The sequence below is a fragment of the Citrus sinensis genome, chromosome 4, assembly GCF_022201045.2.
Source record: "Citrus sinensis cultivar Valencia sweet orange chromosome 4, DVS_A1.0, whole genome shotgun sequence".
NCBI classification, from domain to species: domain Eukaryota; kingdom Viridiplantae; phylum Streptophyta; class Magnoliopsida; order Sapindales; family Rutaceae; genus Citrus; species Citrus sinensis.
In genome coordinates, this window is record NC_068559.1 from 10671247 (window position 1) to 10694378 (window position 23132).

General features: G+C 35.6%; 2 non-coding genes across 2 annotated transcripts; both read left to right on the top strand.

Annotated features, from left to right (window-relative positions):
- The first annotated feature begins 1329 nt into the window (after positions 1 to 1329).
- Positions 1330 to 1437, top strand: LOC112499121 (small nucleolar RNA R71). Its single transcript, XR_003066644.1, has one exon. It is a non-coding gene; the product is annotated as a small nucleolar RNA R71 (small nucleolar RNA).
- A 15623-nt stretch (positions 1438 to 17060) lies between these two features.
- On the top strand, positions 17061 to 17168 carry LOC127901956 (small nucleolar RNA R71). The gene has a single exon (XR_008054360.1). It is a non-coding gene; the product is annotated as a small nucleolar RNA R71 (small nucleolar RNA).
- The last annotated feature ends 5964 nt before the right edge of the window (positions 17169 to 23132 follow it).

Below are 23132 nucleotides of genomic sequence, written 5' to 3' on the forward strand. Positions count from 1 at the left end.
TGCTTGCTCCTAAGTCACAAAGTGCTATACCATTGTACCTAATTCCAATAGAACATGGTATTGTGAAGCTTCCTGGATTTTTGAGGAATCTTATTCTGAAGCATATGGCTGCATTCTTGTGTTAGAGAAACACTTTCAAATTCTCTAAGCCTTCTCTTTCTTGCCAAAATACCCTTCAAGAATTTTACATAATTGGACATTTGTTCTAAAGCTTCCACAAAGGGAATGTTGATATGCAATTGTTTTAACACTTCCAAGAATTTGCTAAACTACTTATCTTGTCTTTGTTTATGGAATCTTTGTGGGAAAGATGGTGGATGCCTACACTGTTGCATTGTAACAGGAGATGCAAGTTGCTATTCTTTTGATTGACTCTAGGTTGTTACTGCTGGTATTACAACTTCTGCTTCAATAGGTATTGAGGGATTTTTTCCTGTGGTTGCTATAGCCTGGCTACTTTCACTAGTGTTTTGATAACTGGGTTGTTGCAACTCTTTTTCAACTTAAAGTTCCTCGGGAGGTGAAATATGTTCCATCATTTTTCTTGGCATACCAACAAGATTATCAACACCCTTCCCAGACCTTAAGTTGATCACCTTACAATGTTCCTTACCATTTCTCTTTGGATCTTTTGTGTTGTTAGGTAAACTTCCCTGAGGTCTGTTACTTAATGTTGTAGCAAGCTGTCCAATTTGATTTTCTAAATTTCTCAAGAACATAGTTTGACTTTGGACAACTGCTTCATTCTTCACAATGTGCTCTTTAATTAGTATTTCCAAGGAACTAAATTGATCATTACTTGTGTTTCTTTGCCCTTAATTTTGCTGATGAAAAGCAGGTGGCTGAGTAGGTTTGTTCTGTCCACTGGGTGCTGGAACATGCTGGTTCTGGTTGTTCTATGAAAAATTTGGATACTGCCTTCATCCAGGGTTGTAGGTATTAGAATATGGATTGTTCTAGTTTTGTCTATTGAATTTGCCCACATAATTAACTGAAGATGGATTCCATGGGCAGTCATTAAATAAATGCCCCTCTCAATAGTACAAACAGGAAATCTCAACAACTTGCTTGACAGTTACTGGAGCAGTGGTCATAACTTTCACCATATTGGTCAATGGTGTTACTTGGGTTGATAATGCTGTAAATGCATCCATATTGTGTATCCCTGCTGCTCCTCTTGCTGTAGTTTGTCTAGTTGATGGCCACTAATAATTGTTATTAGCAATTCTCTCCAAAATTTCATAGGCTTAATTGTAAGATTCAGATAATAAGGCCCTATTTATTGGGTTTAACCCATTATAGAAGGTTTCTAACTGTATAAAGCAAGGAATGCCATGAAGAGAACATCTCTTGAGCAACTCCTTAAATCTTTCCCAAGCCTCATACAAGCTTTCATCTTCCAGCTGATGAAAAAAAGTGATCTCATTCTGTAATTTTGAATTTTTGGTTGGTGGGAAGTACTTCATCAAAAACTTATCAGCTAAGTCATTCCATGTTGTGATGAAGTCTGGTGGTAGAGAGTTCAACCATGTTCTTACTCGATCTCTTAAGGAGTAAAGAAAAAGTCTTAGTCTCAATGCATCTTGTGATACTCTAGCAATTTTAAAAGCATCACTTACCTCCAAGAACAACTTAAGGTGGTGATGAGGATCTTCTGATGGTAATCCATTAATTTGCCCCATTGTTTGCAACATCTGAAACATCACTGGTTTAAAAGCATTACTTACCTCCAACACTGTATAATCTCTAATGGCTCTGTCTTTATCATCTGCCATGCAGATGATATTATTATTCCCTGGTAGTCTCTAATTAATTTGCCCGTTCTGATCTTTTTGAACATTGACAGGTTTTATTGGTCCGTGAGGGTCTAAGTTTCCTAAGTTATACAAGTCATCCATTACTGTAACAACTTTTGAATTTCTTTGCTCTCTTCTCAATCTCCTTATAGTTCTTTTAATCTCTGGATCAAATTGAAATTTAACAAGTTTATATTTGCGCGTGCAAGAGTGATTTGTTAACAAAGTAATAAAATCAAAGATTAGCACCGTCAAAATGGATTTCACAACTAAAAAATAAACAATCAATCCCCAGTAATGGCGCCAAAAATTTGTTATTACTTTTACTTCAATTGCTATGGTGTCAATGTGCAAGTGTACAACAAGTAATAAAATGATGAGTATTCAAGATAGTCTCCACAAGGATTAATGTTATTAGACTTACTACAACAATTTCAACAGTGCAATCTATGTTCTAAATTAAATCAATACAACCAAGACTACCACATAGCTTAGTAAAATAAATTCTCAATAATTAAAAAAATGCAATGAATAGAGTTTGCACGTTAAACACAAAGGTTAAATCAATATGAATGGAGTAGTTGAGTGATTAAACTCTCTTGATGGTTTTGACTGTTTTATTCATGTCAAGTTCAGTTGCTGCAGCATCTACTACAGCACTGGGTAGAAACCAATTTTATCCTCAGGGGTAGCATGTTGAATGTCTTATATCTTAATGCACCCTAACAGTGACCAACTGCTATGTCAACATAAGATATAACATTACACGTTTAGGTTCTCTTTACCCTACAAGGTGAACTCTATATCTAGTTCATCACTAATCTTAGATTAAGCATGACCCTTTTAGGACTCAAGTTAAACTCAATCCAAGACCAAGTATTGCTCTTATATGTTCCACTAGGATAGACCCTTTTGTGACTCTTTCATAGCTTGTACTATTAAATGGGTGGTTAGCTGAAATAATGACTTTAAATGAATACTATCAAAGCAAAATGCTATAGCAAACATGCTGCAGCATCTATATTCAGTCAATTAACCATCAAGCTAGGTTAACACTCAACCACAAATAAATTTAGTTCATAATTTGTGAAAGGTAAATAAAAAACCAAGTTCTAGCCGTCGAATACATCTTCAATGATCAATGAATAACAAATAAACAAGAAAAGAAAAAGAAAGAATATATTTCAATCGATTCTGCAAAATCTTCTACTAGTGCAGCCTTGAATTCTGATCGGGAATTATATATCTTTGTTGTCTCTATTCTGTTTTGATCTTACTTGACGATCTCCCATTTTTCTTTTCATATATCTCTCTTTTTATATTCGTAAACTAGGGTAACTGAAAACTTTTAGGGCGCGCATCTTCAAATTAGGAAATTGCAGATCGCAATATTCTGAATATCTTGCTTGGATTTTTTTGTCAATGCTCGAGAGTTGCTACGACAATAGTATCTACAACAATGGCTACAAAATCTTCATTGTTCCAGACTTGCTCCAATTCTTCTATTGCCATTCTCGGTTTTTCCTTTATAAGTCCATTGCAACAACATGCTTTCCATAAAATTCAAGTTTCCAATTACCTACAATTAAGCATATGTTTTAGGCATACAATTATTCAAGAATCACATAAACTTTATCAAACTCAAACTAAAATGAATGTAATACAAACTATCATTAAAGTGTAATAAAACACATCAATTACCTTATAAGTAGTCTTGATTTAAGACTAAAAGTCTCATGATAACTCTCATTTCATAGAGTTATCAGTTATATTATTCTTTGCCACATGCTAACTACTTCGGCAGTAGCCAACAGGTTACTCCTATATGGCAGTGTCACTACTAAGTTACTCCCATTTGGCAGTGTCCCTACTAAGATTTTGAGACATTTTAGAGTGCCTTTAAGTGATTCAGTCTATGTAGAAACCAAGAAGTTAGAAGGGAAGGTCATAAAGGGGAGAGACTTTTATAGAAAAAAATGAGGAGTGGGTTTAGATGACTTCGTTTAAGAACCATGACACCTTTGTAGTCCTAAAGGATGAGCGAGTGCTTAACGACATCTATCTTGTTGATTAGCTGCTTGATTTTATATTAGGAGCTAGACCTTAAGAGCCATGACGAACTGCAGTAGCACAGGCTAAGGAGCCAGAGGAATATAAGAGACATGACATGGACACCGATTACAATCTAGTTTCTGAGGCACCTCTTGTTTCTGCAACAACTAATAGGCGAGGTTTGATCATTTTCTAAGCAGCAGCAATAGCTTCAGTCTTAGTTTGTTGCTTTCTAGCTTTAACGACAATGCATTCTTGATCAGTAGCAGCAGCTCTTAGATGGCCAGTAATGCATCTTCACTGCTCTTGGCATTCTTCCTCCATCTTCTTCATCACATCCTCTACAATAGTCCATTATTAGTTTTTATTTTTAGATATTTTATTTATCAATATATGTATTTTGTTATGACACCTTGATTTTTTCATATATTTTGAGATATATATGTGTTCTTGGCTATTTTTTTTAATGACTCATACTTTGATGGTTGACATTTGATTATATGGTTGATATGTGTGTTGGTTTGGTAATGATTTTGATTTGATGATTTGGGTGTAACATGTTTCCTGAGGTAATACTTATTTTTAGGGGGAGATTCTGCTGAAATTTCAACTGAGACAACATGGGTAAAATTTTATTTTTTATTTTTTTTTCACTACATTTCTTTTCCTCAATCACTAAATTATCATTTTGATAAACAACATGGGTAAAAATTTTTTATTTTTTTATTTTTTTTCACTACATTTCTTTTCCTCGATCACTAAATTATCATTTTAATAAACAACATGGGTAAAATTTTTTTATTTTTTTATTTTTTTCACTACATTTCTTTTCCTCGATCACTAAATTATCATTTTGATAATAAAGGGGAAAAAGATACATGTATTTGAACTTTGCACTTGTTAAAATTGCCTTTTTATTTAAGAAGAGTTGCGTTATTAAAATTGGTATATATACACGCACACATAAAAGGGGATGTCTTTGATTTGGTTAAAATTGGTATAACTTTTTATATTGGCAACCCTTAAAATTTGTAACAAACTTAAGGGGAGCTAATATTTTTGAATCATTCACATATATGAATACAAGGTGTGTCATCATAAAAAAAGGGAAGATTGTTGACATAAATGTATCTATAACATTGATTTTGATGATAACAAACAAGATTAAGAATGTTAGAATCTTTAATTTTGGATAATTTCTTAGGTTGTACGATGTTTTGGACAAATTCAAGTTTTTGAAAACAAACGGATAACCGTTAATTTTAAAATGGCAAACCGATAACATATGTTCGAGTTTTAACAGCTTCTGAAAATTAACAGTTAATCGTTAATGAGAAGATGGTTAACCGATAAATTTCAAAAACAAATTTATCAAAAACGGCAAACCATTATTCATAAACGGCAAGTTGACTTTGAACATTTGAGCTTCTAGGATTAAACAGAAAACCATTATTAAACAGTAAACCAACAATTTCAAATAGTGATTCGACAATTCAAATTTCATTATAACGGTTACTTAGCACAAGTCAGAACAACAAATTGATTGAGGTTAACGGAGATATGATATTGTTCAGAAAGTTAACAACGACTAGTTTTCTTCTCTATAAAAAAGCTCAATCAAATTTAAATTAGAATAGATTATATAATTATCATTGAGCTTGTTATTGAGTATTCAACCCCTCTTGTGCTTATAACTTGTTATTCTTTAATTAAATTGCATTTTGGGGTTCTATTTTAAACACATACATTATGTGAGGGAAAATTTGTGTAATATTTTATTTTAATACCAAAATTGAGTGATTGTATGTGTGGGCAACACTTTGGGAGAGAGGTGTGGGATTGTTGGTAAATTTTGTAATCAAATGCTACTAATGCCAATGTGCAAGTATACACAACAAGTAATAAAGTGATGAGTATTCAAGATCGTCTCCACAAGGATTGATGTTGCTTGAAATGCTATAGCAATCACAATATTGAAAACTAACTTGAGTCCAAAGTTAACAAACGTAAAGTGGGTTCTATCATAATTGATGATTGTGAGAGAATAAAGTAAAATAATACCGTAATGAAATAAACTAAATTAAATGTGTCTAAGATTCAATTGAAACTATGGTAGTTGAATGATCAAACTCTCCTTATAGGCTGAATGTTTTTCATCAAGTTAACACCAGTTGTTACGGCAAGTGCTGCAGCACTGGGCATAATTAATCTGTATCCTCAGCTGTCGCGTATTGAAACTCTCATACCCTTAAATATATTTGCAATGACCAGTTGCTAATCTACTTATGATATGGCCATATGACCCTTTAGTCTCTCCACCCTACAAGGTGAGCACCTATGTCTAGTGTGTCACAAATCTTAAAGTATAGCCCTTATGTGATTCAAGATTACTTAATCCAGGAAACTTAAATTAAGATAAAGTAATACTCTAATAATATCCGCTAAGATATGCCCTTTTGCTGCTTTATCTTAACTTGAACTATTAAATGGGTAGTCAACCGAAATAATAGTTATATTAATAATAACAACACATAAGAATAGTCAAGAACCCATTAGATTGTTTATCACTCAATTACAAGCAAATCTAGTTCATATTCTGAATGAGAAAAGCAAACAGCAATATATTGTTCATGAAATACATCGGTTCAATCAAAGAGTAAAGAAAAGAACAAGTAAAGAATGATGAAGATTGAATCCAAATAACGCTGCTGGATTCTTCACTGATGTAGACTTGGTTCTCTTGAATTCTGATTGTTTTCTTCTTTTCCTCTCGATTTCTCTAATGTTAATTCCTTGCCGCCGTTTTATGTGGTGCGCACCATCCTTTTATACTGCAAACTAGGGTAAATAAAAGTCTGTGGATGTGCATGAGTTAAATTAGGAAACATGCAGATCGCAAATCTGCAGCTGACCCGCGCTTAAGTTTTCTCCCTCCGTGCTCCCAGATTGCTAGAACACTGGTTGCTCTAACAACAGGTACAACACTGCACTGTTCCCGATTGTGCTTTACTTCTTTTGCGGCCATCTTATTTCCTCCTCTTGCTGGTCTAATGCCTCAGCATCCCTTTATGAATTAAGAATTTATGAAAACCTACAATTATGCACCTGTTTTGAGCACAAATTACTTTGAATCAAGCAAAACTTATTAAGACTCAACTAAATTGAATGTTTATGCAAAAACTAACCAAAATGTAATAAAAACACCTAATTTGCTCTTTAAGTGATCTCGATTTAAGTCTAGAATTGATATAATGACTCTCATTTCATAGAGTTATCATACCCCCAAACTTAAACTTTTACTTGTCCTCAAGTAATGACAACATACTAACACTTCACGCAAACAATCATGCAACACAACTTTAGCTCTTTTATCAAATTTACAAGGATTCTTCCACCTTCAGATCACAATCCCAATCATGCAAAGTGACCATAGTAAATCAATTCTAGACTTAAGCTTTCTTTTGTCCATAGTGTGTGTGTGCTACTTTGATTGAATTCCAGAGATGCTATAACATCACCAAGAGATTGCATGTAATTCAGCAGTAACAAAATTGCATTTATATATGGGGTAGCATAAAATTCCCATGATCAAACTGTGCTGATTTTAAGATTGAAAACTTGAGAGTATTCAACCTCCTCACTGCAACATTTATTTTTCATGTGAATGTCAATAAATTGTAATGATGACACCCAATTACTCAAACCATGCACAGATCAGAGTTGCTGTAGCAATATCTGTAATATAATCTTATCTAGAGATATCTTTTACTCAAGGCTGAACATGGGGTTCATGAACAGACCTGGCTACTCAATGCCTTAGACAGAGGACTTTCTTGTATTATTGTCTTACTTTTCTCTTTTTTTTTTTAACAAGCACATAAAAATGCTACAACATTGCTCATAACTCTTGTTACCTTTGAACACAACTCTGTATATGGGGTACATACTCAGATCTGGTTACTCAGCAACTTGAGCCATTGGAACAAAGTTTATTTCATAGATATCGCAGTCAATCAAACTTGCTTTTCCCCCCAAACTTAAGATCTTTTCTACTCTTTTGGCTCTGCTCTAGCAGTCTCATACAACTCAACTAAAGTCTAAGTATCGGGACAGAATTTTAACCTCCATCTATAACTATCTCTACTTGGCATTGTCACAAATACTGAATAACACTCAATTTATCTTCATTAGGTTTTCAATCCATAGACAAATATTAGATAATAGAGCTTCACACAACACACAACACAAGCATAAACACCTGCACTCAGAAACACAACCCCCCAAAACTGGAAAAGTGTTGTGTTCTCACAAGCATACACAACGAAGTCACACAATTTGACAAGGACATGGAAGACATTAGAAAATACCACACAAATTGAAAAACATAATGAAAGAAATTTTTTTTAATTGAAATAAATTGACTAACAAGAAGGGAATACTTCCCTTGTGGTTGGTACTACTGCAATATGACAGGAGGACCTCAGCGCTTCTTAGATGCACTGCGCAGCTTACCCTTTGGTGAAGCTTGTGGGGAAGTAGCTGACAACGTCTCTGTCTTTTTCTTCACTGGGCTGGTGAGAGGAGTTGCAGCTGGGGCAGCTGGCGTGGTTGACACTTATCTGGTCTGTTTTGGTTGTGGCGAGGCTGCTATAGCAATGCCTCTAGATGTACTGCCATTTCTTTTACTGGATTGTCGCGGATTGGTACAAACAGGTTGGCTAGGAGTTTGCTGTGGAGGAGTTGGAGTTGATGCATCGGCTATCTTTCCCTCAACTGTGATGGCGGTAATGATATCAAGTAGTTGCTTGGCTTCTGCGGGTGTATTCGTAACTCTGGCTGCTGAAGCAGCCAGATCTGCATCGACTTGTTCAATGTCATTTTTAGAGACTGGAGAGGTTGCTATTTTTTTCTTACCCTTGCCCTTGCCCGAAAGGACTGGAATGAGGGGCTCATCATCTTCCTCTTCTTGGATATTGTGCCTTTTCCTAGTCTTGGAAGGGGTCTTGATGGAGGGTTCCTCAAGTTCTTTCTCAGACTCGTCCTTTGCCTCTGTGGGTGAGCTGTTAGTCGCAGACTCGTCACCTTCTTCCTCAGGTTGATCAGATGGTTCAACATCTTCTGATTCTACCTCTACTTGTGGTTCGGTTGCAGTTTCTTCTTTTGGTTCATCTGTGGCAGTGGCTTCTTTACTGGCTTCTGCTGGAGCACCTGTCGTGTTGGTGTCAAAATTATACTGCTAGAGCAACGAATCAAAGAAGTTCCGGTGAGTGCTTTTCATGTAAAGAGCAAATTGGTGTAGTTGGTTGTCCAGGTGTTGTAGATAGCTCCAAAACTGATCGTTTTCCCTCTGTTGAGCCTCAGCACATTGATTTATACTGGTGCTTGGCGCATGGATTGTCTGTTCTAAACCAATAGCTCGTCTTGCTCCTATTACAACAGTTGGTTTAGTTGTCGTTCCAGCTCTCTCACCAGCAATTCTCTTAATGGTATGTGCAGTATGTTGAGTGTTAGAAAATGCATATTTATAAAGGAGAAAACTGTCATTTTACATTTCAAGTCTTACTAACAACCCTTACTTTTATGTATTTAACCTTCTTGTGATTTAATTACGTGTGTTTTATTTTAATTAAGTATTTTATGTATTTTAGGGGCATTATAGTCATTTCACAATAAACGAGAGATTAGACGGTAAAACGAACATCACTTTTGAACTCAGGACGGTCGAAAACCTTAAGAGGAGCATAAAAGGAAAAATGGCACTGTTCACATGTACGGTATTATTCACGTGTACGGTACTGTTTACGTTATTGTTTACATAGACAGATCGATGACGTGGCATTGACCGATGATGTAGCATTGACTGATGAGGTGTCACGATCCTGTTGGACTAAAATTCTTATGTACTGTTGATGGTGACGTGACAGCATATCAGTGGACTAAAAATCTCGCGTACGGTACATGCATCACACAAGATTATTTTCAACCAAACCGCGTCACTGTTCAACCCAGGTCAAACCGTATTACTGTTCATCCGCATGGTCAAACCGCGTACTGTTGACTGATGACGTGGCGCAATCCTGAGCGTCCAAACTGTTTTTAATCCGATGGCCATGATTTACTCCATGTATCTATAAAAAAATGGCCTCCCCCCTAATTTGATATCTCTGAATCCATTTTTGGACTCCGTTTTCTGTAATTCCTTCTCTATCTTATATTTTCTACATATTTTAATAAATTCCTATTTTACCCCTAGTTCAAATCTGAGTAGCTAATTTTCTTTCAAGCTCGGGTTGAAGGTGAAGTCTCAACATGTGTCATGGGCTTTATTTGGTGAATTTATTTTCTTTTCCCTCTAATTTTTGTGGATGATTTGACTTTTCATTGACAAATAATAATAATCTTGTCTAGATACCGCCTTGGTTACACCGGCTCTCTAGTACAAGGTTATTATTATTTGGCACGATAAGCCCTTAGCACCATATTGATTAGAGTGTGGTTCATGAGGTGTGGATTCCCCCCTCAAGATTTAATTGGCATTAATAAGGATTATTTAGCCCATGATGCATGTTGATACGGATCCAGATACCCAAGTACGTCACTTCAATAGATTTCTCTTCAATTTATTCTCGCCATTGCAATTCCAATTTTAGAATTTATTATCGTCATTTCAATTCCAATTTTAAGATAATTTAAATCACTTCCACCACAATTCCAACCACCCATTTACAAAATTAATTCTACATATAATTAAAATCTACCTCCTCGTGGGATCGACACTCGTCACCATTAGTCTATTCTACAATAGATTCGTGCACTTGCGAGTACATTAAAATTTGCACAACACAGTAAGGGCACCATCATTCTTGACATGATCATCTTTTGCGTTAAGACGAACACCAGATACTACACATATGCTAGTGATGAGTGAAGGGAATAGCAAGGCAGCAGTTTTGTGATTCTTTACGGCACAATCTCTGATTTCTTTTTCGATGATACTGCCCACATCTATGGGAAGCCCTCGAACAATGACATATAACAACACGAACCTTTCTTGTGAAACCATAGTAGTGTGAGTGGTTGGCATAAGCCTCGATTTCAGAAATTTCACCCACACTTTAGCAATAGGTTTCAAATCTATCCTATTAACTACACACCCTTCCTCATTAGCCCATGATGCCCCTTCTGTTGTAAGAGTTATGAAGATGGTGTTCTATTTTTTTGAGGTCAATTTATCAAGCAACTTGGCATACTCACAATTAATTTCAGCAGGTAAATTATAAAAAAGCATTTATAACTCGGGAGTCTAATGGAACAAGTGTGTTTCTTACCCAAATGTTGTGCTGATCAGGGCTTACCAAATTGGCGTAAAATGCATTGACTACTGGTAGCACAAGGTCTCGAGAGTGGTTGCAAAACTCTAACCATCCACGCTTTGCTGCAGCATTATGTATTGTTTGCACAATTCCGGTGAGTTGTTCTGGAAATTGAAACCCTTTTTCTTCCAAAATCTTATGCGACTTAATGAATTCTTCATATTTTTCTTCGGCGTGGTAACTCTGGAAGCGTGAAGGATCTTTGAGGCGGTTGGCTATTTTCTTATATCTTGGCATTGCTATAATAGTAACAAATTGAAGATGATGTCCCTGAGAGTAAAATGAGAGATGAGGGTAAGAATTGTTAGAGTTGTGCTTGCGAAGGAGAGGGGGAATAATGTCGTATGTCACTACGCACAGTGATTCCCTTTTATAGTTGAATATAAAGATAAATTAAGGAAGAAAATATTATGAATATAATGAGTATATCCCACAAACATAGGCCAGCGAAATTAATGCATTAATCTCAGAGATTTTTTTTTTCAATTTCTATCCAAATCCATGCATCCATCTGTCATGATTTATCTCCAACGGTAAGTGAGATGCTCCAATTTTTAATTTACTGTAACGGTAATTTTGGTTGCTGCAGCACCCATTTGCTTGCTCTAGCAACGGTTACATACTCCACTCCAATACCCTCTGACACGTGGCTTGCCTCTGCACTCTGTCACCATACAACCTCACTTGTCAAAATGGAATTCAATTGCCACACATACTTCCCACAAAAACTAAAACCAATTCTAAAAATAATTAAAAACAAAGAGATCAAATGATAGCAAAAATAACGAGGTCAATAATATGAAAGGATAAAATTAAATAGCTAGAATTGAAGAACCAAATTAAATAGAATGGAAGAGAGGAAGAGCCGTCAACAAAACCAAAGAAGATCAAGCTTGGTTTAAGGTGGCTGTTTCCACAATGGGTTGCCTCCCATTGAGCCCTTGATTTAAGGTCCTTCAGCCTGACCTTCTTTCACTGCTCAGTAGCTAGGTTCATTAAGGAGTAAGACCTCCTTGGAACAATCTACCGCTGGGTGTATATAATACTTAACCCTGTGTCCATTAACTTTAAATTCTTGACCTGTTTGTTCATCTAGAAGATCAACAGCCCCATGAGGATAAAATTTTAACAGCTTAAAAGGTCCAGACCATCGTGATTTAGCTTTCCCGAAAATAATCTTAGTCTGATATTGTGGAGCAGCACTAATTGACCAGGGCTGAATTGCATGTTTTGAATATGCTTGTCGTGCCAGTGTTTTGTCCTCTCTTTATAGATTCTTGCATTTTCATATGAAAATAGTCGTAATTTATCAAGCTCACAAAGTTGAAGTTTCCTTTGCTCTACTGCAGCATGGATGTCCCAATTTAATTGCTTCAGTGCCCAGTGTGCTTTATGCTCTAGCTCTAGTGGGAAGTGACAAGCCTTCCCATAAACAATTCGGTAAGGAGACATGCCAAATGGAATTTTGTATACTGTTCTGTAGGCTCATAGGGAGTCATGTAACTGCAAAGACCAATCATTCCTTGTTGGGTTCACCACTTTTTCTAAGATCTTTTTAATTTCTCTGTTGGACACTTCAGCCTGACCATTGGATTGTGGGTGATATGTTGTTGCTACCTTGTGTCTGACTTTATTTTTTACCATAGCTGCAACAAAGACTTTGTTGCAAAAATGAGTACCCTCATCACTAATAATTGTTCTAGGAGTGCCAAACCTGGAAAAAATATTTTTATGCAGAAAAACCACCACTGTTTTAGCATCATTGGTAGGTAATGCTGCAGTTTCTACCCACTTGGAGACATAATCCACAACAATAAGGATATATAAATTCTCAAAGGATAGTGGAAAAAGTCCCATGAAATCTATTCCCCAGACATCAAAGACTTCCACTTCCAGAATGTTGGTCAATGGCATTTCATGTCTTTTAGTTATGTTCCCTGTACTTTGACACCTGTCGCAATATTTAACAAATTCATAAGCATCTTTAAAAATAGTAGGCCAGTAATAATCTGATTGCAGAACTTTAGCAGCTGTTCTGTGACCACCAAAATGTCCTCTATATGTTGCAGCATGGCATGACTCCAGTATGTGGGGAATTTCTCTTTCTGAAGCACATATTCGTATTACTTTATCTGAGCATAACTTATATAAATGTGGGTCATCACACTGATAACTTCTAACATCATGAAGAAATTTCTTTTTCTCCTGAAACTTCAGCTCAGGTGGTAGCAACCCACTTACTAAGTAGTTAGCAAAATCTGCATACCATGGAGATCCTGACTGCTGCAGCATCTGTGCTTGTTGTACTACCAATAGCTGTTCATCAAGAAAAGTTTCAGTGATGTCCCTCCTTGTCAATGTCCTTGTGTCTGCTTCCAGCCGTGACAGGTGGTCTACTACTTGATTCTCAGTCTCCTTTCTATCTTTAATTTCCAGATCAAATTCCTGAAGCAATAAGACCCATCTGATTAATCTTAGTTTGGCATCATTCTTTGAAATTAAGTATTTGATGCCTGCATGGTATGTGTATACAGTCACTTTAGTACCCACCAAGTAAGCTCTGAATTTATCAAAAGTAAATACTACTACTAGCAACTTTCTCTGTAGTGGTGTAATTGATTTGAGTTTGAGTAAGAGTTTTGCTTGCATAGTAGATGGAGTGAAAAATCTTATCCTTTCTTTGTCCTAATACTGCTCCCACAGAATGATCACTAGCATCACACATCAGTTCAAATGGTAGAGTCCAGTTTGGAGATATAACCACTGGTGCAGTGGTCAGAGCTTTCTTTAATTCTCCAAATGCTTGGAGATAATCTTTGGCAAAGTGAAAAAGCTTGTCATGTTCCAGCAATGAGCATAATGGTTTAGCTACCTTGGAAAAATCCTGTATGAATCTTCTGTAAAATCCAGCATGACCCAAAAAACTTCTAATACCCTTTATTGAAGTGGGAGGTGGCAATTTATCTATTACCTCTATCTTGACTTTGTCTGCCTTAATGCCTTTCTTAGACACCTTATGACCCAACACTATTCTTTCTTGCACCATGAAATGGCACTTTTCCCAATTGAGTACTAAGTTAGTCATCTCACATCTTTTAAGAACTTTTTCCAAGTTGTGTAAACAATCTTTGTATGTCTCCCCAAAAACTGAGAAGTCATCCATGAAAACTTCTAAAGTCTGCTTTACCATATCATAAAAAATAGACATTATGCATCTCTGAAAAGTTGCTGGAGCATTGCACAAACCAAAGGGCATTTTTCTGAAGGCGAATGTTCCATAAGGATAAGTAAATGTAGTCCTCTCCTGATCCTCTGGAGGTATAGTAATTTGGTTGTAGCCTGAATACCCATCTAGGAAATAATAGTACTGTTTTTCGGCAAGTCTGTCCAACATCTGATCTATGAATAGGAGTGAGAAGTGATCTTTCCTTGTGGCTTTGTTGAGCTTCCTGTAATCCATACATACTCTCCATCCAGTCACTGTTATTGTAGGAATAAGTTCATCCCTCTCATTAGCTATCAATGTTATCATTCCTTTCTTTGAAACACATAGAACTGGGCTCACCCACAAACTGTTTGATATTGAATATATGATTCCAGCATCCAATCATTTGATGATTTCCTTTTTCACCACTTCTTTCATAATAGAGTTTAACCTTCTCTGATGCTCCACCGAATTGCTATGACAATCTTCTAACAGGATTTTATGCATGCATATTGATGGGCTTATCCCCTTGATGTCTGCCATGGTCTATCCAATTGCTCTTCTGTATCTTCCAAGCAAATCTACTAGACTCAGTTCTTGACCTGCATTCAAAGTAGAGGAAATGATTACAGGGAATATGTTGTTTTGACCAAGATAAACATATTTCAAATGTGAAGGTAACAATTTTAATTCAAGACTAGGAGGTGATTCAATATATGGTAAAGTTGTTTTTACTTCCATGTCTGAAAGATTCAGATGCTCAATAAACCTATTATCCCTATCAGATTGCTTTTCTTCCTTCCAATCTATCTGGTTTGTTGCAATATCTTCCTCTTCTAAATCTTCAAAGGTGGTGACTTTGTTGATCTCATTACTGCAGCATCTGCCTATTCTGTCTGCTACAACAAAATCCACAACACTTAGGAAATTGAAATCTTCTACTTCATTAAGGTTCTTCATAGCCTCTAGTACATTAAATGTGACTTGCTGATCATTCACTCGCATGATGAGCTCTCATTTTTGCACATCTATTAGAGTCTTCCCAGTTGCTAGGAAATGTCTTCTAAGTATAATGGATACTCTTAATCAGCTTCAAAGTCTAGTACAATGAAGTCTACTGGGAAGATGAATTTGTCAACCTGCACCAGTACATCCTCAATTTTTTCTTCAAGATATGTATGAGATCTATCAGCTAATTGTAAAGTGACTGTTGTTGGTCTGCATTCCCCTACTCCTAGCTATTTAAATACAGATAATGGCATTAGATTAATACTGGCTCCCAAGTCACAAAGTGCTCTGCCAGTGTACCTAGTTCCTATAGAGCAGGGTATTGTAAAACTTCCTAGATCCTTCACTTTTGTAGGAATCTTATTTTGGAGCATATGACTGCTTTCCTGTGTTAAAGCAACAGTTTCAAATTCTCCCAGCCTTCTTTTTCGTGCCAAGATGTCTTTTAGAAATTTCACATAATTAGGCATTTGCTTCAAAGATTCCACAAAAGGTATGTTGATTTGTAATTGCTTCAGCACTTCCAGGAATTTGCTGAATTGCTTGTCTTATTTTTTCTTCTGGAATCTCTGTGGGAAAGGTGGTGGATGTCTAAACTGCTGGGTAGCTTCAGGAGGTACCAAACTCTGCTTGTTTAGTTTGTTGTAGGTCGTGGCTATTGGTGTTGCAGCTTCTTTTTCAGCATGTACTAGTTGAGTTCCTTCTGAAGTTGCTGTAGCTTGGCTCCTGTAACCAGTGTCTTGATGGTTGGTTTGTTGTAACATGCTTTCCTCTTGAGGTGGTTTTTGTGAGGAATTACTTTCCATCCCCTTTTTAGTCACATCAATTAGAATATCAACATTCTTTCCAGATCTCAAATTAATTACTTTGCAGTGTTCTTTGCCTTCTCTTCTAGGATCTTATGTGTTATTAGGTAAGCTTCCTTGAGTCCTGCTACTCATTGCTGTGGCAAGTTGTCCCATTTGGTTTTCCAAGTTCCTTAAGGATACAACTTGACTCTGCACAATTGCTTTATTCTTTGCAATGTATTCCTTAATCAATGCTTCCAGTGAAGTGATTGGATCATGACTGATATGTTTTTGCCCTTGACTCTGCTGATAAAAACCAGGTGGGTGAGTGTTCCTATTTTGTCCATTTAATGCTGGAGCATTTCGATTCTGACTGCTCCATGAAAAATTTGGGTGTTGTTTCCAGTCAGGATTGTGAGTATTTGAATATGGGTTATTCTGAATCTGTCGATTGAAATTACCCACATAGTTTACTGAAGCTGGATTTCCAGGACAATTATCAAAGTCATGTTCTTCACCACAGTATACACAAGAAAGTTCAGCAACTTGCTTCACTACTGCTGGAGCAGATGTCATGGCCTTTACCATGTTAGTCAATGAGGTTACTTGCGCTGATAAGGCTGTAATTGTATCTATGTTATGTGCCCCTGTTGTTCTTTTTGTTACTGGTTGCCTGGTTGATGACCACTGATAGTTATTATTAGCAATTCTCTCCAGAATTTCATAAGCTTCAGTGTAAGATTTGGATAACAGAGCTCCATTTGCTGAAGCATCCACCATTAATCTTGTACTCGGATTCAACCCATTGTAGAAAGTTTCCAATTGAATGCAACAAGGAATACCATGATGAAGACAACTTCTGAGCAGTTCTTTGAATATTTCCCAAGCCTCATACAAACTCTCATCTTTAAGTTGATGGAAAGAAGTAATCTCATTCCGTAATTTTGTATTTTTTGTCGGTGGGAAATATTTCATTAGAAATTTATCAGCCAACTCATTCCATGTAGTGATGGAATCAGATGGTAACGAATTTAACCATGCTCTTGCTCGATCTCGTAAGGAATAAGGAAAGAGCCTCAGTCTTAAGGCATCTTATGTTGCCTAGTAATCTTGAAAGCATCACTCACTTCCAAGAACAACTTAAGATAGAGATGAGAATCTTCATTTGGCAATCCATTGAATTGACCAACTGTTTGCAATATTTGAAACATCACTGGCTTCAATTCAAAGTTTGCATCTTCTACTTCAGGTCTGATTATCCCAGGGTGTACAACTTGAGGAGTTAACACAACATAATCTCTAATCGCTTTGTCTCTGTCATCAGCCTTATAAATAATGTTGTTATCGCCTGGTTGTCTCTGATTAGCATGTCCATTCTACTCTTCCTGAACGTTGACTAGTTGTAAGGGCCTGTGAGGGTCCAAATTTCCCGCATCCTGCAAATTATTCATACCTGAAATAGTTTTTTTGAATTCCTTTGTTCTCTTCGCAGTCTCCTAACAGTCCTTTCAATCTTAAGATTGAATTGGAATACCACAGATCCATCTTTACTCATGCAAGTACTGATCTGGCAATAAATAGACTGAATCAAATCAAATCAAATTGGCACTATCAAGATTTACTTCACACTTTAAAAATAAACAATTAATCCCCGGCAACGGCGCCAAAAACTTGTTGGTAAATTTGTAATCAAATGCTACTAATGCCAATGTGCAAGTATACACAATAAGTAATAAAGTGATGAGTATTCAAGATCGTCTCCACATGGATTGATGTTACTTGAAATGCTATAGCAATCACAATAGTGCAAACTAACTTGAGTCCGAAGTTAACAAACGTAAAGTGGGTTCTATTGTAATTGATGATTGTGAGAGAATAAAGTAAAATAATACCGTAATGAAATAAACTAAATTAAATGTGTCTAAGATTCAATTGAGATTATGGTAGTTGAATGATCAAACTCTCCTTATGGGCTGACTGTTTTTCATCAAATTAACACCAGTTGTTACGGCAAGTGCTGCAGCACTGGGCAGAATTAATCTGTATCCTCAGCTGTCGCGTATTGGAACTCTCATACCCTTAAATATATTAGTAATGACCAGTTGTCAATCTACTTATGATATGACCTTATGACCCTTTAGTCTCTCCACCCTACAAGGTGAGCACCTATGTTTAGTGTGTTACAAATCTTAACTTCAAGTATAGCCCTTATGGGATTCAAGATAACTTAATTCAGGAAACTTAAATTAAGATCAAGTAATACTCTAATAATATTCGCTAAGACATGACATTTTACTGCTCTATCTTAACTTGAACTATTAAATGGGTGGTCAACCGAAATAACAGTTATATTAATAATAACAACACATAAGAATAGTCAAGAACCCATTAGATTGTTTGTCACTCAATTACAAGCAAATCTAGTTCATATTCTGAATAAGAAAAACAAACAACAATATATTGTTCACGAAATACATCGGTTCAATCAAAGAGTAAAGAAAAGAACAAGTAAAGAATGATGAAGATTGAATCCAAATAACGCTGCTGGATTCTTCATTGATGCAGACTTGGTTCTTTTGAATTCTGATTGTTTTCTTCTTTTCCTCTCGATTTCTCCAATGTTAATTCCTTGCCGCCGTTTTATGTGGTGCGCACCATCCTTTTATACTGCAAACTAGGGTAAATAAAAGTCTGGACGTGCATGAGTTAAATTAAGAAACATGCAGATCGCAAATTTGCAGCTGACCCGCGCTTAAGTTTTCTCCCTCCGTGCTCCCAGATTGCTACAGCACTGGTTGCTCTAACAATAGTTACAACACTGCACTGTTCCCGATTGTGCTTTACTTCTTTTGCGGCTATCTTCTTTCCTCCTCTTACTGGTCTAATGTCTCAGTATCCCTTAATGAATTAAGAATTTCTGAAAACCTACAATTATGCACTTGTTTTGAGCACAAATTACTTTGATTCAAGCAAAACGTATTAAGACTCAACTAAAATGAATGTTTATGCAAAAACTAACCAAAATGTAATAAAAATACCTTATTTGCTCTCTAAGTGATCTCGATTTAAGTCTAGAATTGATGTAATAACTCTCATTTCATAAAGTTATCAGGGATCATCTTTATTTGTGAAGGTTTATTAACGCCTTGGAAGTCAATTGTAAAGATCTTAAAGCTTTTTGTGGTAAAGGCTTGGATAATGGAATCTTCAAGCTCGGTTGGCTTGGAGGTATAGATGTAGGCAGAGTTTGTACCATGTAAAAATATTGTGTTAGTTTTTTCTCCCTCATCTCTTTATATTGTTTATTTTTTAATTTATTGTTATTGAATCTTCGAAGACAATATCTTGAATTGTTTTGTGATTTTATTTTCTTAAGTTTTTAAAAACCCAATTAACCCCCCTCTTAGGTTGCTTAGCTGAAATTTCGCCCTTTTATTGTCCAAAATCTCATTTGAGCATTGACATATAATTGTCGACTACCGCTGACTCCACTTTTAACCTCAATTTGCTCTATTTCGTAGGTTATTATAGTTCTAAGCTTGGTGATTTTTTCTTTATTTATTTTCTCTATTTTCATTTATTTTTAGTCCCTTTGCCAAATAACTAACTCACCCGGCTATCCTCCTCCAGCTTGTGAGAGCACACCATAAGCTTAGCAAGGAGACCTTAACCAACCTTAAACAAATCTATTTGTTTTAATTAGATCCACCAAAATCTAGTTAAAATAATTGGCACCGCCTTAGTGGAGGTTGCAACAAAAAGCTCCACAATGGTTACCAAGTTATTTTGTTTGTGTTTGGAATAAGATGAAAGACAACCATTTCTCTGATGACAACCTTGCTATCATCGAAGAAGATGATGACTATGATAAGGAACCTATCACTGAACCTGTGAAGAAGATGACAAAAACAGACAAAGTCTATAAAATCCTCGACTAGTGTCCTCCATAGTGATGAGCTCATTACTAAGAGACATTTTGATGAGTTAGCTAATAAGATTTGTTGTGCCATTGGCTTGCAAGCCACCATACAAGCCTTGGGTAAAAATCTTTCTATCGAACAATAAGAGGCCCCTGAAGTAAGCAGCTCAACCCCATTATAACTGGAATAAAAGCACAAACTGCTTGCTCTAGAGATGAAAGATTTATTGCTAATAGTTGATGTAATGGTAGTAAGGTTGAAAGCATGGCAAACAGCCAATCGAAGATTTGCAAGATAAGTTTAACGCCAAAAGATCTCCTCAGAATGGGGAAGGTTCCTTCAGAAGTCAAATGATACCTTGAAAAATCCTTCATAAGATGTCTTTTCTAGAGGAACAAGTGCGAAAACTCATTAAGAAAGATAGTTTCATCACCAGGGATCAAGTGTCAATCATTTATTAATCGTCATTCTCCACGAATATTTGCCAAGCAACACTCCCAACCAACTTCAATGTGCCTTAGATTTCACGATATGGAGGTACATTTGACCCTATTAAGCATGTTGAGTTATACTAGGATCAAATGTTCATAAATTAAGTTGGGGAAAAGGCCATGTGTCGTATATTTGCACATACTATCACGGGCCCAGCCAAGTCTTGGTTTTAGTCTCTAAAAACAGGGAGTAGAGCTTAGCATCGACTAGTTACTCTCAGAATTCATTTAGGATTTTAGCTACGTCTCTCACTAGCAAAAGTTCTCCTTCAAGTTGGCCTTCACCAAGTAGGAAGAGATGCAGTCACTATTTTTTTTTTGTCAACTGATTTCACTAGAAGGTTCTCTACACTTGAGCCTTTGGTCATGAGAAGACATTGGCTTATTTTACAAACAAACTTTGAAGAGAGATACTATAAAGATCCTTTCAAAAAGCTAAACAACTGACATATGGGGAGGTTAAGACAAGGTCTCTGCAGCTGATTGAGCATAAAGACAAGTGTTAAGTTATGCTATAAGAAGATAAGCTTGACGCAATGAAAAGTAAGGTTCACTTAAAAAAACTCGAGGCACACTACAACAGGGCTCTTTCGGTGTCTTAACCTCAATAATCAGGAGGGTGTGGTAAAGGATTCTACCACTAGTATACCATGAGAAAGAAGAGTCATATGAGAAAATGAAAGCTCAATGATATGGTTACGTTAAGATAGTTCTCACACAATGTATATGGATATAAATGAAAGCTCAAAGTATGAATCAATGAAACAAAAACAACTTTAAAGCTCAATAATGGTTGTATACTCAGTATTAAGCTCAATGATAACTCATGGATCACTTCTAATTTGAATTTGATTGAGCCATTTTATTTTATACAATTAATCATTTGGGCAATAAACTAAAAATAAAAAAATTTATTAAATTGTATTTGTTACTAAGAGTGGATCCATAACCCTAACTAATTTAATTTTATAGTTTTGCTCAAATTAAATTGCATATATTTAAAATTTATTTTCATTGTTTTAGATAAAATTAAATATTTTCTCTGTAGATCGACCTCGGACTCTTATACTTGGGAGTAAATTAACATTTTTTAGCCGTATCAAGTTTTGGCACTGTTGCCGGGGAAAGGTGTTTATTTTATTTTTTTACTTTTTTTGTAAATTTTCATGTACCTTCCTTTTTTTAAATTCTATTCTATCTACAAAATCTTTCAGAATTTCAGTTTTGCCCCAAAGATCTTTGCTTCAGGCCCATTCTTCTCATAATTGCAGTTTGACCACAAATTATAGAAAAATTTTTAATAGGTCTCTTGCCAAAATTTCCCATAATACTCAAACTTGGACCTACAACTTGAACTTCTTTTGACCATATTTAGACTTTTTTGGACCTTATTTGGACTCAATAAAAAGGACATTGACTTTAAAAATTACTACGAAGGCCCATTAATTTGAATTAATCACTTAATTGGTTGGTAATTTTTAAAATTTGAAAAAACGAAAATGAGTCTACACTTTGAGATAATTATTTCTTTTCTTTCTTTCTTTTTTTATTTCTGTAATTTAATTTACGCATTTATTTTATTTTTCTATTTGGCATTTACTTTGTTTATATGTTTGGTTTATCGCCTATTTAGTTATTTTAATTTCAGTTAATTAATTTTCAGTTTATTTATTTTTATTTTACATTTTTTTGTACATTTATCTTGTTTATTTAATTTTCATTTTGTTTTTAATTTGTGTAATTTTCATTTTTTTACGTTATTCATTTGTTTGTGTATCACCTTTACAACATAATTTCACACACACACGTCATCATCATCCTTGCATGAGACGTTGGTCTCGAACTTCAAGTGGCAGGTTAATTCGTATATCTCAATCACCGTCACCAATCATAGACGAGATCCAACACGAAAACATTTTGGGCCAACTTAATCCTCCAATTGATCAGGGAGACAATCAATCTCAACATGATCAAAATCAACCAAGAACTTTAAGAGACTACATGAATCCAACGAGAATCGAAGCACCGTCGTGTATAGTATTTCCTCCAAAAGCATATTGATTCAACTTAAAACTCGGTATTATCCAACTTTTACCAACATTTCATGGTTTAAAATATGAGAATTCATGCTTGCATCTAAGAGATTTTGAAGAAGTGTTACACACATACACAAACCAAAATTGTAGCATGAATGTAATTAGATTAAAATATTTCCTTTTTCATTAAAAGATAAAGCTAAAACTTAGGTACAAAACCTTAGATATGGATCAATAAAATCTTGGAATAACATTCAAGAACAATTTTTTTTAAAATTATTTCCACCTTATAAAACCAATTCTTTTAAAAGGAAAATCACTTCTTTCACTAAAAAAAAATAGAGAAACATTATACCAATGTTGGGATAGATTTAAAGAATTGCTTAACATATGTCCACACCATGGTTTTGAAACTTGGCGATTGGTCACTTATTTCTACGAGGGCTTAACACCACAAAGTAGA